The following is an 18,089-nucleotide window of genomic DNA, read 5'->3' as shown; positions in this document are numbered from 1 at the left end:
GTGGAAGTTTTGCTGAGAGCCCACCCTCAGGTCAGTGCCCTCTGTCAGGAGCCAAGCTGCAGCCATCTGGCTGTCCTTGGTGATCACAGACTGCATCTGCAACAAGGAGAGAGGAGACCTGACAATGCCTAACAATTAACCTGCTTCACCTGCTGATCTGCTGTGAAGAACCTTGAAGTTGATCTGCAATCAAAGAGAAAACCCTAGCTACAACTGCAGCAGCTCCTCTCAACCAATATATGCTAAAATAAAATAAAAAAAATCCTCTCATGCCTCCCTTACACAGCTGTTCAGCTGTTTTGTATTTTTTCTGCACTGAGGTTGTTTTTCTGGCCTTCACTCTTCCTAGGAAATTGCTGGAGAGCAACCCAAGCTCAGGACTTGGCTGGCAGCAGCTGGCTACAGCTGCAGGAGGAAGGACGGAGACATTTCTTGCCACTGTTGCTGAGTGCATGTAGGAAGGAAAACAGCTCTCGGAGGATTTACAGCCCTTGCCACACACTGAGTCACAGTGCTGAGGATTCAATCACAGGAGCCCTCCAGATCCTTGAAATGCTTCTTTCAGTGAGCATCCACTCAATCACACCAAGGCTGAGCATAAATAGACCTTCCTATCCACACGCTCATCTCAGCCACCAGTTGGTTTTTCCTGACAGTGCTATAGCAGGCTGCAGGGCCACGCAACCGGCATCTGCTACAACTTCAGAGCCAGGGAGCAAATTAACTTCCTGGGGGGGGGGTGGGGGGGGGGGGGGAACGCTTTAAGGGTCAAACTCCAGAGTGCATGTCTGAGGGCACAGCACAACTCAAGGAGAGCGTGTGGGGCTGCGTGAGGAACACAAGGTGGAAAGAGCACGGAGCTGAGATCGCCGGGGGGGGGGGGGACGGGGGCAGACCTCGCTCCGCAGCAGCCCCCATGGGGGTCCGCACGAGCAGGCAGGCGTGAGCTCTGCCCTTCTGCTCCCGCCGCGGGCGATTCCCGCTAGCGGCAGCAGGGGGCAGCGCAGCCCCGCGTGGGTTCGGCCCTGCGCTCCGCCGCTCCCGCATGCAACCCCGCGGGATCCCCGCGTCCTCCTGGGTATCCTGGGGTCCTGCAGTGCCTGTGGGGATGACTGGGTGACCGCAGCGCCTGGATGCTGAGGGACATCTAAGTGCCTCACAAGCCTGAGCGTTAGCATAAGCCCGTCTGCACAGCTGCTTTCCCTTTTTTGACAGTCAGGTCAGGCTGTTCTTTGTGGGTTAGAGGAGTTACTGGCGTGGTAGAAAAATAACGCACAGAGCTGATTCCCAGATTAAAGCCAGATGACCTTAAAGCTAATTATATAGGGTGAGAAATTGTGACCTGAATTGTTCTATGCAGCCACTGCTTAAGGTATCTGTTAGAGTCTAAGCTATTTTTACCTTGTTTATATCTTTCAAAAATAACAGTTTCCTATTTGCCCCTGGTCACTAGGAGTGGAAGAAGAAATGAAGGGATCGGTGGACTTTGAAACCCTCCATCTCACTGTTTTCTAATATTTTATGCTTTGGTGCTTGTGAGAGCACAGCTGAGCACATTCTCAGGACAGCATCCCACTTCCCTGGTGCTGTTGCAGTTTCAACTTTACAAGATGTTTTGTGTCAAGTGGGTTTAGTGCAGGCAGGGTGAGGAAGTTTGTGCCTGGATCTGCAGTCAGTGAGTGCTGTGGTCATTCATGTCACTGGTAGGAGTGGGCTGTGTACCTTTGGGGATGTGGCTTCTGCAGAAAGTAGTGCGCAGCTGTGATGGGAACTGTGGTCAGAAAGGGGAAAATATCCACGCATCTGCCGTGGACAAGTGAACTTTGTATGCAGTGAAGAGCCAAGATGTGGAGAAGGGTGTAGGCCGCTTAGGTAACCTGTTCAAATGATCTTCATAGGCTGCTGTCCTGTAACAGCAGTCTGGGTGGGAGAGGTTTTCGAGATGTTTCCATAGTAGTGGTGGCCACAGGTGTGGCACAAGGAGAAATTTAAGGATTGGTGCTTCTGTATGCTGCAGAAGGGTCCAGAAGAAATGTGTGAGTCTGTATTCTTCATGTGCAGAAGAATCACAGGATCAAAGAATCACTGCGGTTAGAAAAGGCCACTAAGGTCATCCAGTCCAACCTTCAGCCCATCCCTACCATGACCACGTTCCTCAGTGCCACATCCACACAGTTCTTGAACACCTCCAGGCATGGTGATCCCACCACCTCCCTGGGTAGCATATGTCAGTGCAGCACCACTATTTTTGAGAAATTTTTTTTCCTTATATTCAATCTGAACCTCCCCGGCACAACTTGAGGCCATTATTTCTCATTATTACTCCCATTGCTGTTATCTGGGAGAAGATGCCAAGTTCCACTTCACTACAACCTTCTTTTAGGTAGCTGCAAGAAGTGAAAAGATCTCCGCTGGTCCTCCTCTTCTCCAGACTGAACAATCCCAGTTCCCTCAGATGCTCCTCAAAGGGTTTGCTGGACAGGTGCACACACTGCTGGTCACTGGTGGATATTTCCTGTCTTGCTTTGGCTGGAGGGAGGCCACAGACCCTGAGTAATCAGTGCAGCATTTGGGCCTGTGTGTGGCTGCCTTCCTGCAGTGGCTAGCTTAAGAATTGTCCTTAACACCTGGAGAAGGGGAGACTACAGCACGCAGCACTAGATGCTAGCCTTGGCTGGTGATCCTTGCTGGGCCTGCTCCCCAACCATAAAAGAGACATCTCTTCTGTGGGGGTAAATGGAGTGTAATGCCCTGAAGGAATGCTGCTTGTCACTGGGATGTTGCTGGTGGATGGAAATTCTGGTGGATGTTTCAGGTGCTCAGCAGGGTGGTATGTATTCATCCTCTCCTGTGCAGTCACGTCATGGTTGGTCACAGGTTTGCTGCCTCTCCCAGGTATTGCTGTTTTACAGTGTGCTTGAACACCTTTTCCTGCCTTTTTCTGATTCTTCCCTATGTTTTACAGAACTTTCTAATCTGTCATACATTTATTAATGGTGATGGCCATTGTCACTTAAAACAGAAAGAAGAAACAGCTACATTTCATATGAAATAAAGCAAAAATACATTTTACAATGCTGTTTAAAGCAGAATATGCGCGTATTTCTTTATAAGCCATTGTGGATATTCATTTTTAAAACTCTTTTTCTTCATCCTAGCTACTTTATGATGGTTTTTATTTATTTGTCTCTCACAGCATTGATGTTAAGCTCATCTCAACATCACTTCTACTTTTCAACTTTTATTTCTAGAAAATCTAGTAGAGTGCTGCAGTGTTTACTTGGAGAGAAGCAGTATATTTCCGACTAATAGGCTGAAATAAGGCAATAAAGAACCAGTGTCACAAGCGTTCATAACAGCAAAGTTCGTCACCTGGGAAAGAGGTACTGCTGCTTCACTCAGTGCTCCTGAGTCATTAGGGTTGACTCCAGGCTCTGGTGCTGTGGTTTGGATCAACACGAAATTTCTGATGTTAATTAGAAGCTGATGCCACTGGAAGGCCTGAGAGAAGTTGCTGTGAGTAGTTACTGGATAACCAGCCCCAAAGGAAGGTTTCACTTCCCTCTGTTGGACAAAGATGGACTTGTACTTCTAAAATTTTTAAGTATATCTTTTACTTAAAAATGCAGTAATGGGGAATGTTTCACATTCTGTGTAAATGAGTTTGGTTTAACTCTTAACGGTGAGCTACAGGAACACAGGGACTATGAATTTGGAATTCAGCGATTTTTTTTAAGCAGAACAGCATCTTCTCAGTTTATGGTAGTTTCACTGATACCGTACATTTTCTTTTAAAATGTAATAAAGAATGGGATAATATTTGACTTCTCTGTAGCTTTTGTTAACGTGCATTTCTAGTGCACGCCCTCTTGTTTCCTCTCACTTTGGCATTTTGTTGCCTTGTAATGGGGGGAACAAACTTAAAATGGTTTCAAGAGAACATTTCTTAATGTTAAGACTCTCCAGGGCTGTCAGAAATAACTAACAATTAATGCCAGTACTGTTTTAATGCTTCTTTGGAGTTGTGAGTCACACTGATGCTTGTAGCATGAATTTGCAGTACAGGGAAAATAGGCAGCGTGTGCTTGGTGTTATAAAGCTCCAGGTTTGAAGAATCATAAGGGAGCTCTGAAGTGGGTGAAACCCAGGAGGAGGTAGTAAATAAAGCAAGACTGAATGCTAATGGGTGTTTGGTATGAGTGAATTAAACTGAGTAATCTGAGGAGGTGTTGGAACAGAGGAAAACAAAAACAAAGTCAGATGTATGCTTAAGACCATATGTGAAGGTTGATGGTTATTTGGTTTGAAATGTATTACGAAAGCAAGCAAGGATGAATCTGTGATTACAACTGAAAATAAAACACCTAAAATGTGGCTGAGGCAGGGCAGAATAGCAAACACCCAACTTCTTTGAGCGTCACAAGAATTGTAAATAAACTTGAAGTTAGGATGCTACCCTGCTTCAGAGAGTAGTAGTGAAAAAGTGAAAATGCCTACATTCACTGTATTTATTGATTGCTTGGCTGATGAAGAGTGGCTGGATTTTGCTCCCAGGTCATGAATGCATGATGGCAAGATCTGGTTGTTCTGAAATTAGGGGAGAGAGGTAACTATTCGGTACAAAGTGTGTGAGTTTCACACACTGGAAATGAGAGCGATAATGCAAATATTTAGGAAACTGCTTTAACTTCCAGAACATGATTTTGGAAGTATACACTCACGTGCTGCAATGACAATGGAAAGAATGCAAATCAGCGAGGCTGATGGAATGGATGGAGCTGCACCAGTGCAGGATTTGTTCTGCAGATTTCCTGTTCGGTGCTCATTAGAACAATAGGGAAACTTACTTCCATAATATAATGAGCTGGTGGTTTTGAGAGTTCACTTCTCAAACAGTGTGCTAATTGCAGCTGAAATAGAGTGGTGCATGTGGTGCCCATTGTGATTTGGACTTACAGATGACTCGGGCCCCTAGTACAGGAAGGACGTAGAACTCTTGGAGCAGGTCCAGAGGAGGGCCACTAAGATGATCAGAGGGCTGGAGCAGCTCTCCTGTGAGGAAAGGTTGAGGGAATTGGGCTTGTTTAGCTTGGAGAAGAGAAGACTCCAGGGAGACCTCATTGTGGCCTTCCAGTACTTAAAAGGAACGTATAAGCAGGAGGGGAAATGGCTGTTGACGAGGGTGGATAGTGATAGGACAAGGGGGAACGGTTTTAAACTGAGGCGGGAGGTTTAGGTTAGATATTAGGAGGAACTTTTTCACACAGAGGGTGATGACACACTGGAACAGGTTGCCCAAGGAGGCTGTGGATGCCCCATCCCTGGAGGCATTCAAGGCCAGGCTGGATGTGGCTCTGGGCAGCCTGCTCTGCTGGTTGGTGACCCTGCACAAAGCAGGGAGGTTGAAACCAGATGACTGTTGTGGTCCTTTTCAACCCAGGCCATTCTATGATTCTATGAAATTAAACTTCCTCTGTATGTTTCAACTGTGCTTCTGTGAGGGCTGAGTGAACAAACACATCACATTTTGGAGCACAGAGTCAAGAGATTGTGCTTAAGTGTAAGTTTGCTGGACATCTCAGGCTTGCAGTGGATCTTTCCTCATAGTAAGGTTTTTGGAGCACTAAGATTGGGTTGCAAAGGTGCAGATATATCCTGGTCTCATTTTGCAACTAACTAGAAACCATTTAGCTGTTTCAAAATGAAAAAAAAGATATGTAATTAGAAAGTGGCATTCAGCATGTAAACAGATGCCCAAAACTTATTTTATGAACCAAGCTATGTTTCGTGTAGTTTTGCTGCACGTTCCGTTGCCAAGATGCTATGTTTTTGTATTGACACTACTTAACAACATCGTTGAAGATGAGCTGGAAAGAATCTGGCCTTTTTATAGCCTTTTGAAGGACAGTCAGCACTTGAGCAGTTTAGAATTTAAATTGAAAATTTTAACTGGATGTTCCTAAGAACATCATCAGGGACACAAAATTGATTAAGACCTCCCCTCCTCCTTGTTTAGGTCTGTGAGTCGACTTGATTAGACGAACTGCTCAATTCTTCACTTTTCAGATTCATTCAGATTGTCTCCAGAGTGAGGAGGATGATATTGCGCTGGATTTCATTTGGTTCACGTCAGTGATTTCGCAAGTATGAGAGCAGGAAATACGCTCTGCTTTCGAATTAGAGCTTAGGTTATGGTGAGGTTGTGCACTGCAGGAGCAATAGCTCTAGCAATTTCTGCAATGAACAAAAACCTAACGCGTGACTGCGTGCACTCTGAAACCTGCCAAGATGTCTCATTCCCGCTGCTGCAAGTCTCCTGCCTCAGGACTCAAGCCATCGCAGGGCTGACTCTATCATATGAGACATCAAGAGTATAAAACTGGTGGGTAATTAGACGTTTTACTGATGAATATTGACTCAATTATATAACTTAGTGGTAATGTCTGCAAATGGGAGTGAAGTGCAGAGGGAAAGAGGCATTGTAGGCCTGTATCCATGAAACATGAATTAATTCTAACAGCGAAGAGAACACGAGAGACTTCTGTAGTATTTTTCTGAGTGTTGTGTGTGCTTCATATTAATTGCTTGATGCTGTTCTGCCAAACTGCATGAAATTAGATAAAAGAAAACTGCTAGAATGGAACAAACAGGAGATGAAGTAAGAAGTGGGGTAAGATGCCTCTAGAGATAATAGCAAGGGATTTGCAGTAATATTGGAGAAGATATTGGACATGAAAGTCCCACCTGTGTGCTCTGGAAGCTTTATTTTTCTCACACTTCTATGAAACTGCATCTTGGAGAAGAGTAAAGATGGGAAAGGCAGTGTGCATGAGTAGCAGAGGCTGAGATCAGAAGCTTTCAGAGTGGGATACGGTGCTATGCTGTGCCTCTTTCTCCTCTCTCTCCTTGCCTCTCACTGCAGTGGCTTTGGGTTGAATGCAACATAACCAACCACAACAAATAGCATCCCATAAGTTGTGAATACCTCTTGTGGTGTAACCTGGCAGCAGCTCAGCACCATGTGGCCGTGTGCTCACTCCAGGTGAGATAAGGGAGAGAACTGGAAGCAAAACAAAACTGTGGGTTGAGATAAAAGCTGTTTGGTAAGACAGAGGAGGAACACGGAAAGAAATATGCAATACTAACAATGTACATACGGCCATAACACAATTACTCATCAGCTGACGCTCAGCAACAACACAACTGCCCACCAACCAATACTCTGCTAACAGCACAAGGTCTCACCACTGCCAACAGACACCCAGCAGCCCCCGAGCAATGCCTGCCCCCTGTCAAACTTTCCACAGCCTTACAGTATTCTTTATGGTGTCAAGCAGTGTGGAACAATCCCAGGCCTGATTCCTGACTCCCCCAGCCTGTACCATTAAGGCGGTGGCTCTGCCCTGCTGAGTGCACAGCCCTGACCCTGGCCCCGCTCCCACCACTCAGCAACAACCAAACATCAGTGTGATACTCATGCTGCTTTAGCTGAAACCAGAACAAGGTATGAGTCACAAAGCTTCTTTTCCTATAGCATCATTTACTCTTCAGCTCTCAACCCAATTTGATATCCATCATCCCCCTGTTCCCTGCCAGTCTATGTCCTGGTACTTCAGTACCTTTCCTTTTCCTCTGGTTCCCCAGCATTACTCACAGTTCCCACGCATCCCTGAGATTACTCAGCAGCACATCTAGCCCTTCCTCCTTTGTGCTTGGAGCCTGGTGCCATAGCTGGTTGAAATTCTGCCCTGGGTTCCCTCCTCTGTGAGGTGCAGATGTGCCTGTCATCACTGCAGCTGTAAACTGTTCGCTTCAGTGCTAACTCACCTCCAGCATTAGTATGAACTATTATACCCTCACACAGCCTAACCAGATAAAAAAGAAGAAATCCATCCCACATAAATTGATTTTTAGCATAAGCAGGAATCATCTTGCATTGGCCCATCCAAGGCGTTGGCCTTGCTGTATCACAGTTTGGTTAGGGTGGTATGTTCAGCATGTTACCGTAACCTGAAGCAGAACCAGTCTGCTTGGTATCAGCATGTACTAAGTTGGCTTTCTGAACACAATTGGACTTTAAGTCTTAAGTTTATGTCTTAATCAGTGTCTTTTTTTGTTCTGTTTTGTTTTAAATACAAAGCAGTTAGCATTTCTGCTGACTGAAGCTCTCACTTACATATTTCTTTCTAAATTTATAAAGAATGCCCTATCCATGAAGCTTTCTGAATTCAGAATCGTCTCTGATATTTCTACTGCAGTAAATACATTTTGCTTCATTCTTTTGGGGTATTTAACATGGGACTCAAGGCATCTAAAGCATGTGACTTATTGAACTGTAAGCTGAGAATGCTCTTTTTCAATTTGTCCTGCCAGTTCCTTCCCATTAAAATGGAGTGAAATCTTGAACATTGGATACAAATTTCTTGTGTGAGCTGCCTTTTTTTGTTTGCTTGTTTGTTGTATCATCAAAATATTTAGAATTCTTTTTAAGAAAAAATGTGGAACAAATGTATTGTTTTGTCTCTTGCATAGATCTCTTCAGCTCTACAGCACTATGGGCTTTGTAGAGTAGAATTTGGCAAGAGTCTGCATTTTTAAAGGATTTTTTTTTTAATGCTTCTATTTAATTCTTGCCAAGTTTGGAAGTCTTTGATAAGTATGTACCAGTAATGAAATTCTGAAAGCTTACCTGTCATCTCTGTGCAATTAGACAGTTGATGTCCCATCATTGCTGAGCAAGCAAGTTGCATCGCAGGGCTGTGGGGAGCACAGAGAGACCTTTCCTGAGCAGTTTCCTCTGGTTGCAGGGTGAGATTGATGGCATCCTGAAACAGAAATGGAGGCTTCTCCTTCAGGTATCCTTTTAGTTCTGCACCATTCACCCCTCTCTGGTTTCTACAAGCAGCTATACAAGCATGACAGAGGGATCCCCAGGAGAGCCTACATTCTGCCTGTGGAGCAGGGGCTGAGTGCCATGCTTTGCACTTTGATTTCTACTTGTCCGCGTACCACGAATGCTGCTACTGCATTTGCACTTGGAGTTCTTTCACACAGAGATAAGTGTCTGTTGGCACTGAAGTGGAGAGAGAGTGTTTATAGTTTCTGTCTGGTAAAATGTTCACATGTACCTTGTCTGAGCTCTGATTATATGTATTTTTTCACTCCGTTCTTGCAGTTTGGGGGAAAACATGTTATTATTAGTAGATGTGCACCTGAGACACTATTTAACTGGGATCAAAGTTATCCAAAACAAGAACATTTAAGGTACAGATTAGTCTTGAGGGATTTTTTTTCATTCCTTCAAAGCGTTTTGATTAAAAATTTATTTTATGGATTTTGTAGTGTGGGTTTTGCTAGTTCCATACAGAAGGCAATGAATACAAATTGCATGATCTAAAAGCTCAGCCAGTTGAAAATCCAGTGGAGATGCCACGTGAGACAGTGTTCTTATTGATCACAAGTGTGGATCCCGCTGACCCCAAATCTTTATTCACTGCTGCATCACTTCTAAGTATCTTGTTAAAGCCTCAAAACTTTGTCAAAATTTTTGTTAGGTGGTGCTCAAGGCCAGGTTGGATGGGGCCCTGGGCAGCCTGATCTGATGGGTGGCAGTCCCACCCATGGCAGGGGGTTGGAACTAGAGGATATGTAAGATCTAGTCCCTTCCAACTCAAACCATTCTATTATTCTAAGAATTACAAGTGTTCTCACGTTTAAATAATGAATTTTTTTTTTTCACTTTGACTTAGACAAATTTTGGTGGTTTTGCATGAAAAAGCAAAGCTTTTACCTCCTGAGCATGTTTTATAGTGGAGTTGTTGCAGGTGTGCTTCTGCAGCATACCTGAAATACCTCTGAGCTCACTAGCTCTCAGGCTGCTAGCATCATTGCACCACAGTGTAAAGGTCAGTGCAAGGTAATCAGTATGGTGCTCAGATAGTTTCTTGGGTGAAATTAGCTGCTTGTGCTGTGTGCTGTTCTTGCTTAGCTTCCAGGATTTTAAGGGGTTGAAGAATCCCTATTTTAGATTTTTCCTTTCAGATAGCCCCCATGGTCATGTGAGTGCCCTAGTGTTTCTCTGCACTTGTCTGAGTTTATTTCTCCCCCAAGCGGGCTGACACTCTTTCACTGTTCATAGCTAAGCCAGTCTATGTGCCCAATGATGTTGCTGGAATCATCCTGTTGCTGTCTGTGATGTACAGTGCCCGGTTCTCACCAGCTTGCCTCCATCAAATGGTTTGAGGATGGTCAGACAAGGATCCCACCCTGATGAAGAAAAGAGTTGGCTGATCCTTTGGTAGGGCCTGTGGTCATGGCCAGGCAGAGGAACTGCTGTGTGAGTGCAGTCAGTAACTGAGGCAAGAGAAGGCTGTAGTGTCCTTGAAAGGGACTTTGTGGAGTTTGTTCCACAAAGAAAGTCACTGAAGAATCAAGTTTGAACGAAGAGATTTGCTCTTGGAGGTTTTCAGTTTTCAGTGGGCCTAGAGTATAGAACTTTTCTATTTATATTTTCTTCCTTACTCTGAGATTTCTAGGTTTTTTTGTTTGTTTGTTTGTTTTCTGATAGGACCTATCCCTCTTGAGCTAGAAGACTTTAGTCTTCCAAAGAAAACTTGTTCTTCAGAAGGCTCATTTTAATGCAAACCACTTCAAAGTTTAGGCCAGCCTCAGAGCCCTTCTGCAAAACAGTTCTGAAAGAACCATCAGCTGCATTTGCCTCTTTTCATGACTACATTTTCCTGGTCTTGTGGCCATGCCAAGTTGATAGTGTGGCAATACCCAAAACACTGCAGCACTACTTACAGGCACGAAAACCTTATCTTGTGTATGTTGTCATCCACTGTGATGCTCAACTTCATGTTTCTGAAGACCACTCTGAAGGAACACGTTAATCAGTAGCTTTCTACATGATAATTTCCACTTACTCTTGCTTTCCCCATAGCTGATTTGCACTTTTTATACCTTTGCTGACTTTTCTCACTTTTTCCAGAGTAGTGTATGTAGCGCTTCAGCAAATGATTGATTAAAATCTAGATTGATTATATTCAAAGCATTTCTCAAGGGAATAAAATAGATGAAAGATTTTGAACTAGAGTGACATGATCTGTCTTCTGTAAATCATTTGATTTCCTTTTGTTTTTCTATTTTTTCCTCAAGATTTTTCTGAAACTTCTGTGTGTTATCTCTGGATGACTGATATGTCTGCACTACCAAAATGTCTTTCTTCTCTGTGTCTTTCTTCTCAAGTGTAGGCACCATTTTGGTTTGCTTTAGTCATATACACCTCCTCATTTGATGGATTTATTTAATATCCACACCATCAGACTTTCAATTTCATGTTCTTTCGATGTTCTGTGATTAAGATTATTCTGCCACCCAGACTTGACAGCAATAAGCATTTTGGATTTTACTTCTATCTCAGTAATTTCTGTCTCTGAGAACTCGTTCTTATTAGCTATCATGTGTCAGGTCCACTGTTCAGTATCAGTTTGCTTTTTGAAAATGAGAGGAAATACTGATTTGTTTTGGGAGCTATGACTACATTTCATGTCAATCCTAACCTACTGTGGTTAAAAACTTATTTTACTGTTTCCCATTCTCTTGAAGTACTGGAACAGCTGGGGCTGGAATCTGCTCTTACAAGACTTTCTTCCTTTGGATTGAGTAGATTTAGCAATGCTTCCTTCAATAAATTAAACTTCAGATACTTCAAGGAGGATCTTCACTTTTAAAATGAATATGTAAGATTAAGGGAAATGAATGTGGGATAGCAGACTCATAATGTGGATTTTCTTGTAAATAACAAGCCAATTAGAGCATGTGCATATACCTCTGTAAACAGTACATGGCTACGTATTTCTCTTAGCACTGTTTCTTTTGTGACCTAAGCAGGTGGAGGCCCAAGATTTGAGAAATTCTCCAGAGCAGCTCCTCATGGAGTAGATCACAAAATAAAACCAGAATTTTAAAGTGTTTCTGTGGAAGAAAGTGAATGCACTGACCTACCTTTCTGGTGTTTTTTCTTAGAAGACCAGCAATTAGAGGCTTTGAAGACTTTTAGTATCAGGCTTTTTTATTTTTTATTTTTTCTGTGGAAACTATGCAAAGACTAATCTGGTTTTGGAATGGGCATGGAAGAAGCATGTTAGCTAGCTTTAATTGCTTCGTGCCAAGCAGTTAGCTATACAGTGAGAGTTAAATTAATCTAAACTGCATCTCTCTAATTCTTTGTGCACAGCTTATGGACCTATTGTTACTTTCTGCAAGCAAATCAAAACCACAAATCAGCAGAGAGATGTTTTTCGTTTCCATGATGCGTTTCTGTGCACATGCAGAAATTAATGAAAGGATACCTTGCTTAAAAGGATACAGAAACAATTGCAAGTGAGATGCTGCCGTTTCTACTTTTACTGAAGCATCTGTGTCTGCTGCTGTGTACCATGTATTCACTGTGAACCATCTACACAATAAAAAATAGCACGCTGGAAGCTGCATTGTTTTGTGCCTTGAGGAAGAGAGTGAGGACTTTAATGTGCTAGCCTGACATAAGTAATCTCTCCTGCTTGGTTTGGTATTTACAGCATTGTGCAGGGTCTGCCAGCTGGTCCTCCTTCTCCTCCAGAGAGGGCAGGGGAGGATGATAATTGGAGGTGAGCAGCTGCTGCTGACTGTGGGAGAAGGTTGGGAAAATAGTGATAGGATGGGAGTGAATGGTTTTAAACTAAGAGAGGGGAGATTTCAGTCAGATGTTAGGAGGATATTTTTCACTCGGAGGCTAATGAGGCACTGACACAGACTGCCCAAAGAGGTTGTTGATGCCACATCCTTGGATGCATTCGAAGCCAGGTTGGATGGAGCTCTGGGCAGCCTGATCTTCATCTTTGCAAGCATTAATACATGTTTGAGATGACCAAATTAGAGCAGGAGACACATCCCTGAGCTGACTCTATATGTATTGTGGCTTTGCTTAGAATGCTACACCTTATCCCATAATACTTTGTGAAGTGTCAGATATTTTATCTCAATTGTATTGCAGAAAACAGAGTGCATGCAGTAACACAATGACAAGGTGAATCAGCTGGAGCTCCATCTGCAGTATGCAGCTATTTAGTCTTTCCAAGATCTAGTCTGTGTGTGTGATTTTTTTTTTAGATGACATTCAATGTATTTATGGAAGAAGTCTTTTGACAGGTAGAGGTGAGCCTATAGCAAGAACTTTAAGATAGTTTCTTTTAACTGCCTGTTTTCTTAGAATTGAGAAAAGGAATATTTTGATTCTGTACCATGTCTGTACCATGATTATATAATGCAAGTGCTGCTGCTTACATATGAGGAGCCAGCAGAACTTAATGGAATTTCTTCTTCCTTTTTTGTTCCTCTTTTTTTTTTTTTTTTTTTTTCTTTTCCCACTATAGTTGCAATCTACTTTTTTCTTAAATTCAGGATTTTCTGAAAAAGCAAATCTAACTTGCTCCCTGCTGTTGCAGGTACACCATACCCATTGATAGTACCCACTGATCTTCTTGTTAGATTTGTGTCTGATTAGATTTGTGTCTTCTATTGTTCTAGTTTACATCTGGAGATTGTTGTGGGATGATGGGAAGTTCTGTATCTATGGTAAATGCAACCATGAAGAATAGATGATTTGTGGATGCAAAAAGAATTCAAACACGGTCTCAGCATGTAATAGACACTTGAGGCACACCTCTAAACATGAGTTGAAAACGTTGCTGAATTTTTACATTTGTTTTCTTCTGTTCCGTCAATATAATCTCAGCTTCACATGAACTGAATTTTAGATACTATGCTGAGCAATTAACTGTTCCCCTGGTTGATTCCATCAAACATGGTAGAGAGGACATGATGAGAGAACACAATTGCCACTGAGTCATTGCACACATCTTCTTCATGTATGCACTGACAGAAGTGGATGTCCGGGAAGAGATCTCCCTGTATGAGCTTTCAGCTGAAAATATTTCCTTTACAGGTGACTGCAACTGTCAGCTGCTGTGAGGAGAGAACCATGTTGCAGCTACAACTGTGTTGGTTTTAGAGACTTGAAATATGGTGGTCAGCTACTAGATTTTGAAGCCTCTTTGCTGGAGCAAATAATGGAGCAGCTTTGTAAGCACTACTAAGGCTCTATTTCTGCAGTGGCTCTGGATTCGATACAACCTTTATCAGAAATCCCGCAGTGAAGAGCAGTGTTCATTAGAACTTTGAAGTTGATTATCTAAAAGGTATTTAACAGGCTGGAAAGGATGGCCAGCAATGCATGTTCTCTTTCCCTAAAGAAGTATCAATAGCAGGACTCAGAACTTAGCGTTGTACAATTTTAACATTTTTAGGCTAAGTTAAGAAATTAGAAAATCGTATTACAACAGTACTTTGATTTCAGAAGAAGTCTAAACCAACTGAGATAGTACTGTAGGAAATTACATTTTCCTTTGTGTGAAAGTATCACTTTGATAAATAAATGGTATAATTTATGAATGAGTAGCTGCTGAGTTGTGTTTGTATTATTTTGAGAATTTTATTTCTCGTCTAGTTTTGTTTACTGGAGGCCATCACAATTTATACAAGCAGTTACATGTGTATGATAATGATTAATAGGGCCACTGTTATTGGTATATCTATATGGAATCTCTTAGAGCAATTCATTGGAATGTTTGAGGTTTATTATTAAAAATGTAGAATGAGATTTTTGTCTAAATAGATAACAAACATCCCCAAGGAAATAAAATATTTTACATATATTAGTATCTTATGGATGCTTAAATGAGAACCTGCAAACAAGGTTGTTTGTTTTTTTTTTTTTTAATCTGATTCGCTCTTAGTTAAATCTTTGCTCTGTAATGTTTAGATTGCCAGAAACCACAGGGAATATGTTTTTCCATTGTAATTAAAATTGAACTGGGATATGTTTATGTTACATCTTCGAAACCATGCAAGAGAGTCTCCTTCAGCAAAGGATATGCTGTGGGCATATGCAGTTCATGTTGATGCAAGAATATGTTTTTTAATGAAGAAGGCTTAACAACCAAAGTTTGACAACAGCAGATGTAACCAGATGACAATTTCTGAGGCAAAAGCACTATTATAAGATTTATATAATTGATTACAGTATAAGCACAAGAAAATAAAGGTAAGGAATTGCAAAATCTCATCAACCAAAAGTTCTGAAATGGTTGCAGTGGAAAGAGGCAGTGTGGAGCAGAGCGGATCATTATTCAGACATCTGTGATCTCTCCAGCACAAACTCTGGTCTGTGCTGCCATTGAGGTCAGCACTGCTTGGTCTTTTACAGTCTCACTGCTGCAAATGTGCTTGAGAGATTTATGGTTACATTGCAAAGGTGACCAGGTTGTAAGTTCATTAAGTGCAAGTTCATCCCCTGCTAACCCCTAACAGCTGAAACCAAGCAGATTTCTTTGTGGCACTAATTTGAGAGAACTGATTCTGCTCTGCTGCTCCTTTATATGCCCAAAGCTCTGCGCTGCTGTTTTGCTAACAATTTTCCTTTCTTGCCCTGTTCTGATTCCTCATGGGTGATGCCCATACCAGTTAACTTCTTCCTGAGATTTTAGAGTCTGAGTAAACTGTTCAGCCTGATTTCTTTCCAGAACTCTGGTGTTTTTCCAGTGGAATGCTATTGGGCATTGTGATGTGTGTCCATGGCAGGAGTTTGGTGCTGGTGGGCTGCATAGGCGGCCTTCTCTCAGAGGCCCCCAGTCGGACCCAGCATAGGGAAAACTGAAGCTGGAGAATAAGGAGGAGAAAGAGATGCTTCCCAGTGCCTGAGTGCATTTTCCCTGCAGCTGGTGGAGGAGCCCATGCTGTAGCTCTTCTTCCTGAAGAGCTGGGGCCCATGGGAGAGCCTGCACTGGATCAGGGGAGAAATGTGAGGAATGAAGAGCTGTGGACAGGAACTTTCCATGCTTTGGAAAGGAGGAGGGAAGGTGTTACTTTACTGATTGTTTCTCCCAGCCATAAATTGAGAGAGTTAATTTTCCCCATCTTAACTGCAATTGGTGGCTTTGTTGGTTTGTGTCAAAGGCCCTCTAGTCGTTAAAGCTGTCTGTTTTAACACTGCACTGACATCAGTGAGCATGATTTGGACTTGGATTTTCAGAGCTATTTCTCATGATTTTGATATAAAACAGGATGAGACGTTGGGGATGTTTGCAACACAAAACAGATGGCTGTTGCTTTGGAGGAGGCTAGTCAGAGAATTGCAACTCAGTCTAATTAAGCAGTAGACAGGTTGAGTTTCTCATCTCTTCTGAGCAGTCTGCATCAAAATTTAAAACCTTAGTCCTGGAAATAGTTAATTATAAACATCATTTTGACCATGCACATGGAGTTTTCTCCAGTGAGCAGTCACTTGTGCTGAAGTGCTTCCACTTGTTTTGAATCTATAATCTGCAAAGATTAAATATATTGTAAGGTATCTGAAGCTCAGGCATGTCAAAGCTGTATCCTGAGAGACATATCATGCCCACAAACTTCAGCAGCCCAAGCCTCTTTTCATGGTGGTATCTGGGCTGTGCACTACAGAGGGGAGAGTTGGCTTTTGGATTCCTCCATTCAGTGCAGAATGTGTAGATTTTTCAGAAGTGTTTTAGGTTGTAGCAGGACTTTCAGAGACACAGAACAGGTTAGTTAGACAACCAGGCATTTCAAATACTAAAAATGCTTTTAATATCCAAAAAGCACCTTTGCATCTTGTCAGCTCAGTTGGAAGTTTGATATGAGATTAAACCTAGAGAACTTTCAGCATTTTTAGGACATTTGACTTTGACAAAGATTTTGAAACATTCTTTAAAATGTTTGTTGAATCAGAAGGGTCGCTTCAGTTTTGGGCAGGGGAAGGTGGTTTATTCATAGCAGGAAGCAGTTACAGTATAGAAGAGGGATGAAAAGACAAACTTGTCTTTTCTGTTCTCCTTTGCCTTTCAGAAGTGTAGGAGTATCTATTAAAATACATCAGGTTTTATCTTCCTTATTTTGAAACCTACGAATTTGAAGTACTAGCACTTAAACCTTTTGCCCTTAGTTTCAGTTCTAGAAATACTTGTTTGAAGGACTATGTACTTGTACCTCTTTCTCCTTCGTGTTTCTGAGAAGGACAGTATGACAGTAACACTTAACATTTTCCATCCATGTGAGGAAGCCTCAGCATTTCTATATCTTGTATTATGGATCATAATGAATAAAGTGAAGGTTGAAGTTTGCTGAATTATAGAACATAGCTTGCTTGAGTTTGTTGATCTGATTTGTAGTGGATGAAAAAAGGGATGTTTTTCATTGTTGCGTACTTTCCTAGAAAAGTCATTTTGAAATAGCTGGTGTGCCATTACTCTGAAAATTATGGAGAAAACTGGGGGTTTTCTGTCCTTTTACAGTATGCGTGACATGAAAATGAACCATTAAGATTAGCCTGCAGTGATATATATATTCTAATTTACATAAACATTTTGTTTTGAATAGGAGCAGTTCAAATTGTGTCTAAGAACAGAAGAGCCTTTAATATGTGGTTTCTATTCACACGTGCTTAGTAACAGGTTGTTACTTAACTCTATAATTCATATTTCATTTACGTAACACGGGCAAATGCTCTGCAGTACTTTGTACAGTTTAACAAAAGAAAATTTAAGATATTACTAAAGGACCAGTGTCTGTCTTTGGAATAAGTAGATGAGAAATGCTGCATAGAAGCATCTCTTCAAAACACCCAACCTTCTTTCTTAAGCGAGGATATATTTGTTAAAATTATGCATCTCTTCACCTTTTGTCTTCATAAGTGTCTGTTTCTTGCTGGTTAGGCTTTGTAAATGTAAGATATAGGAAATTGAACAGATGTTTGGAGAACTACTTACCTGTCTCATGGAAGAAATACGTAAATTGGTATTTTCGTTGTTATAATGAAACTATCATTACATTTGCTTGTGAGGTTTGAATTGGGTTCTTAACAGAAACATGTTCAACAGGCAAAAAAAAAAAAAATTAAATGGCATAAAACATCATGTGATGTTCAGATAATGAAAAATGTATCACTTACCAGTGTTTGCATTATTCAGAGTTATACA

The sequence above is a fragment of the Tetrao urogallus genome (assembly GCF_951394365.1).
Source record: "Tetrao urogallus genome assembly, chromosome: 1".
In the NCBI taxonomy this organism is placed as follows: domain Eukaryota; kingdom Metazoa; phylum Chordata; class Aves; order Galliformes; family Phasianidae; genus Tetrao; species Tetrao urogallus.
This window is presented reverse-complemented; position numbering follows the sequence as displayed.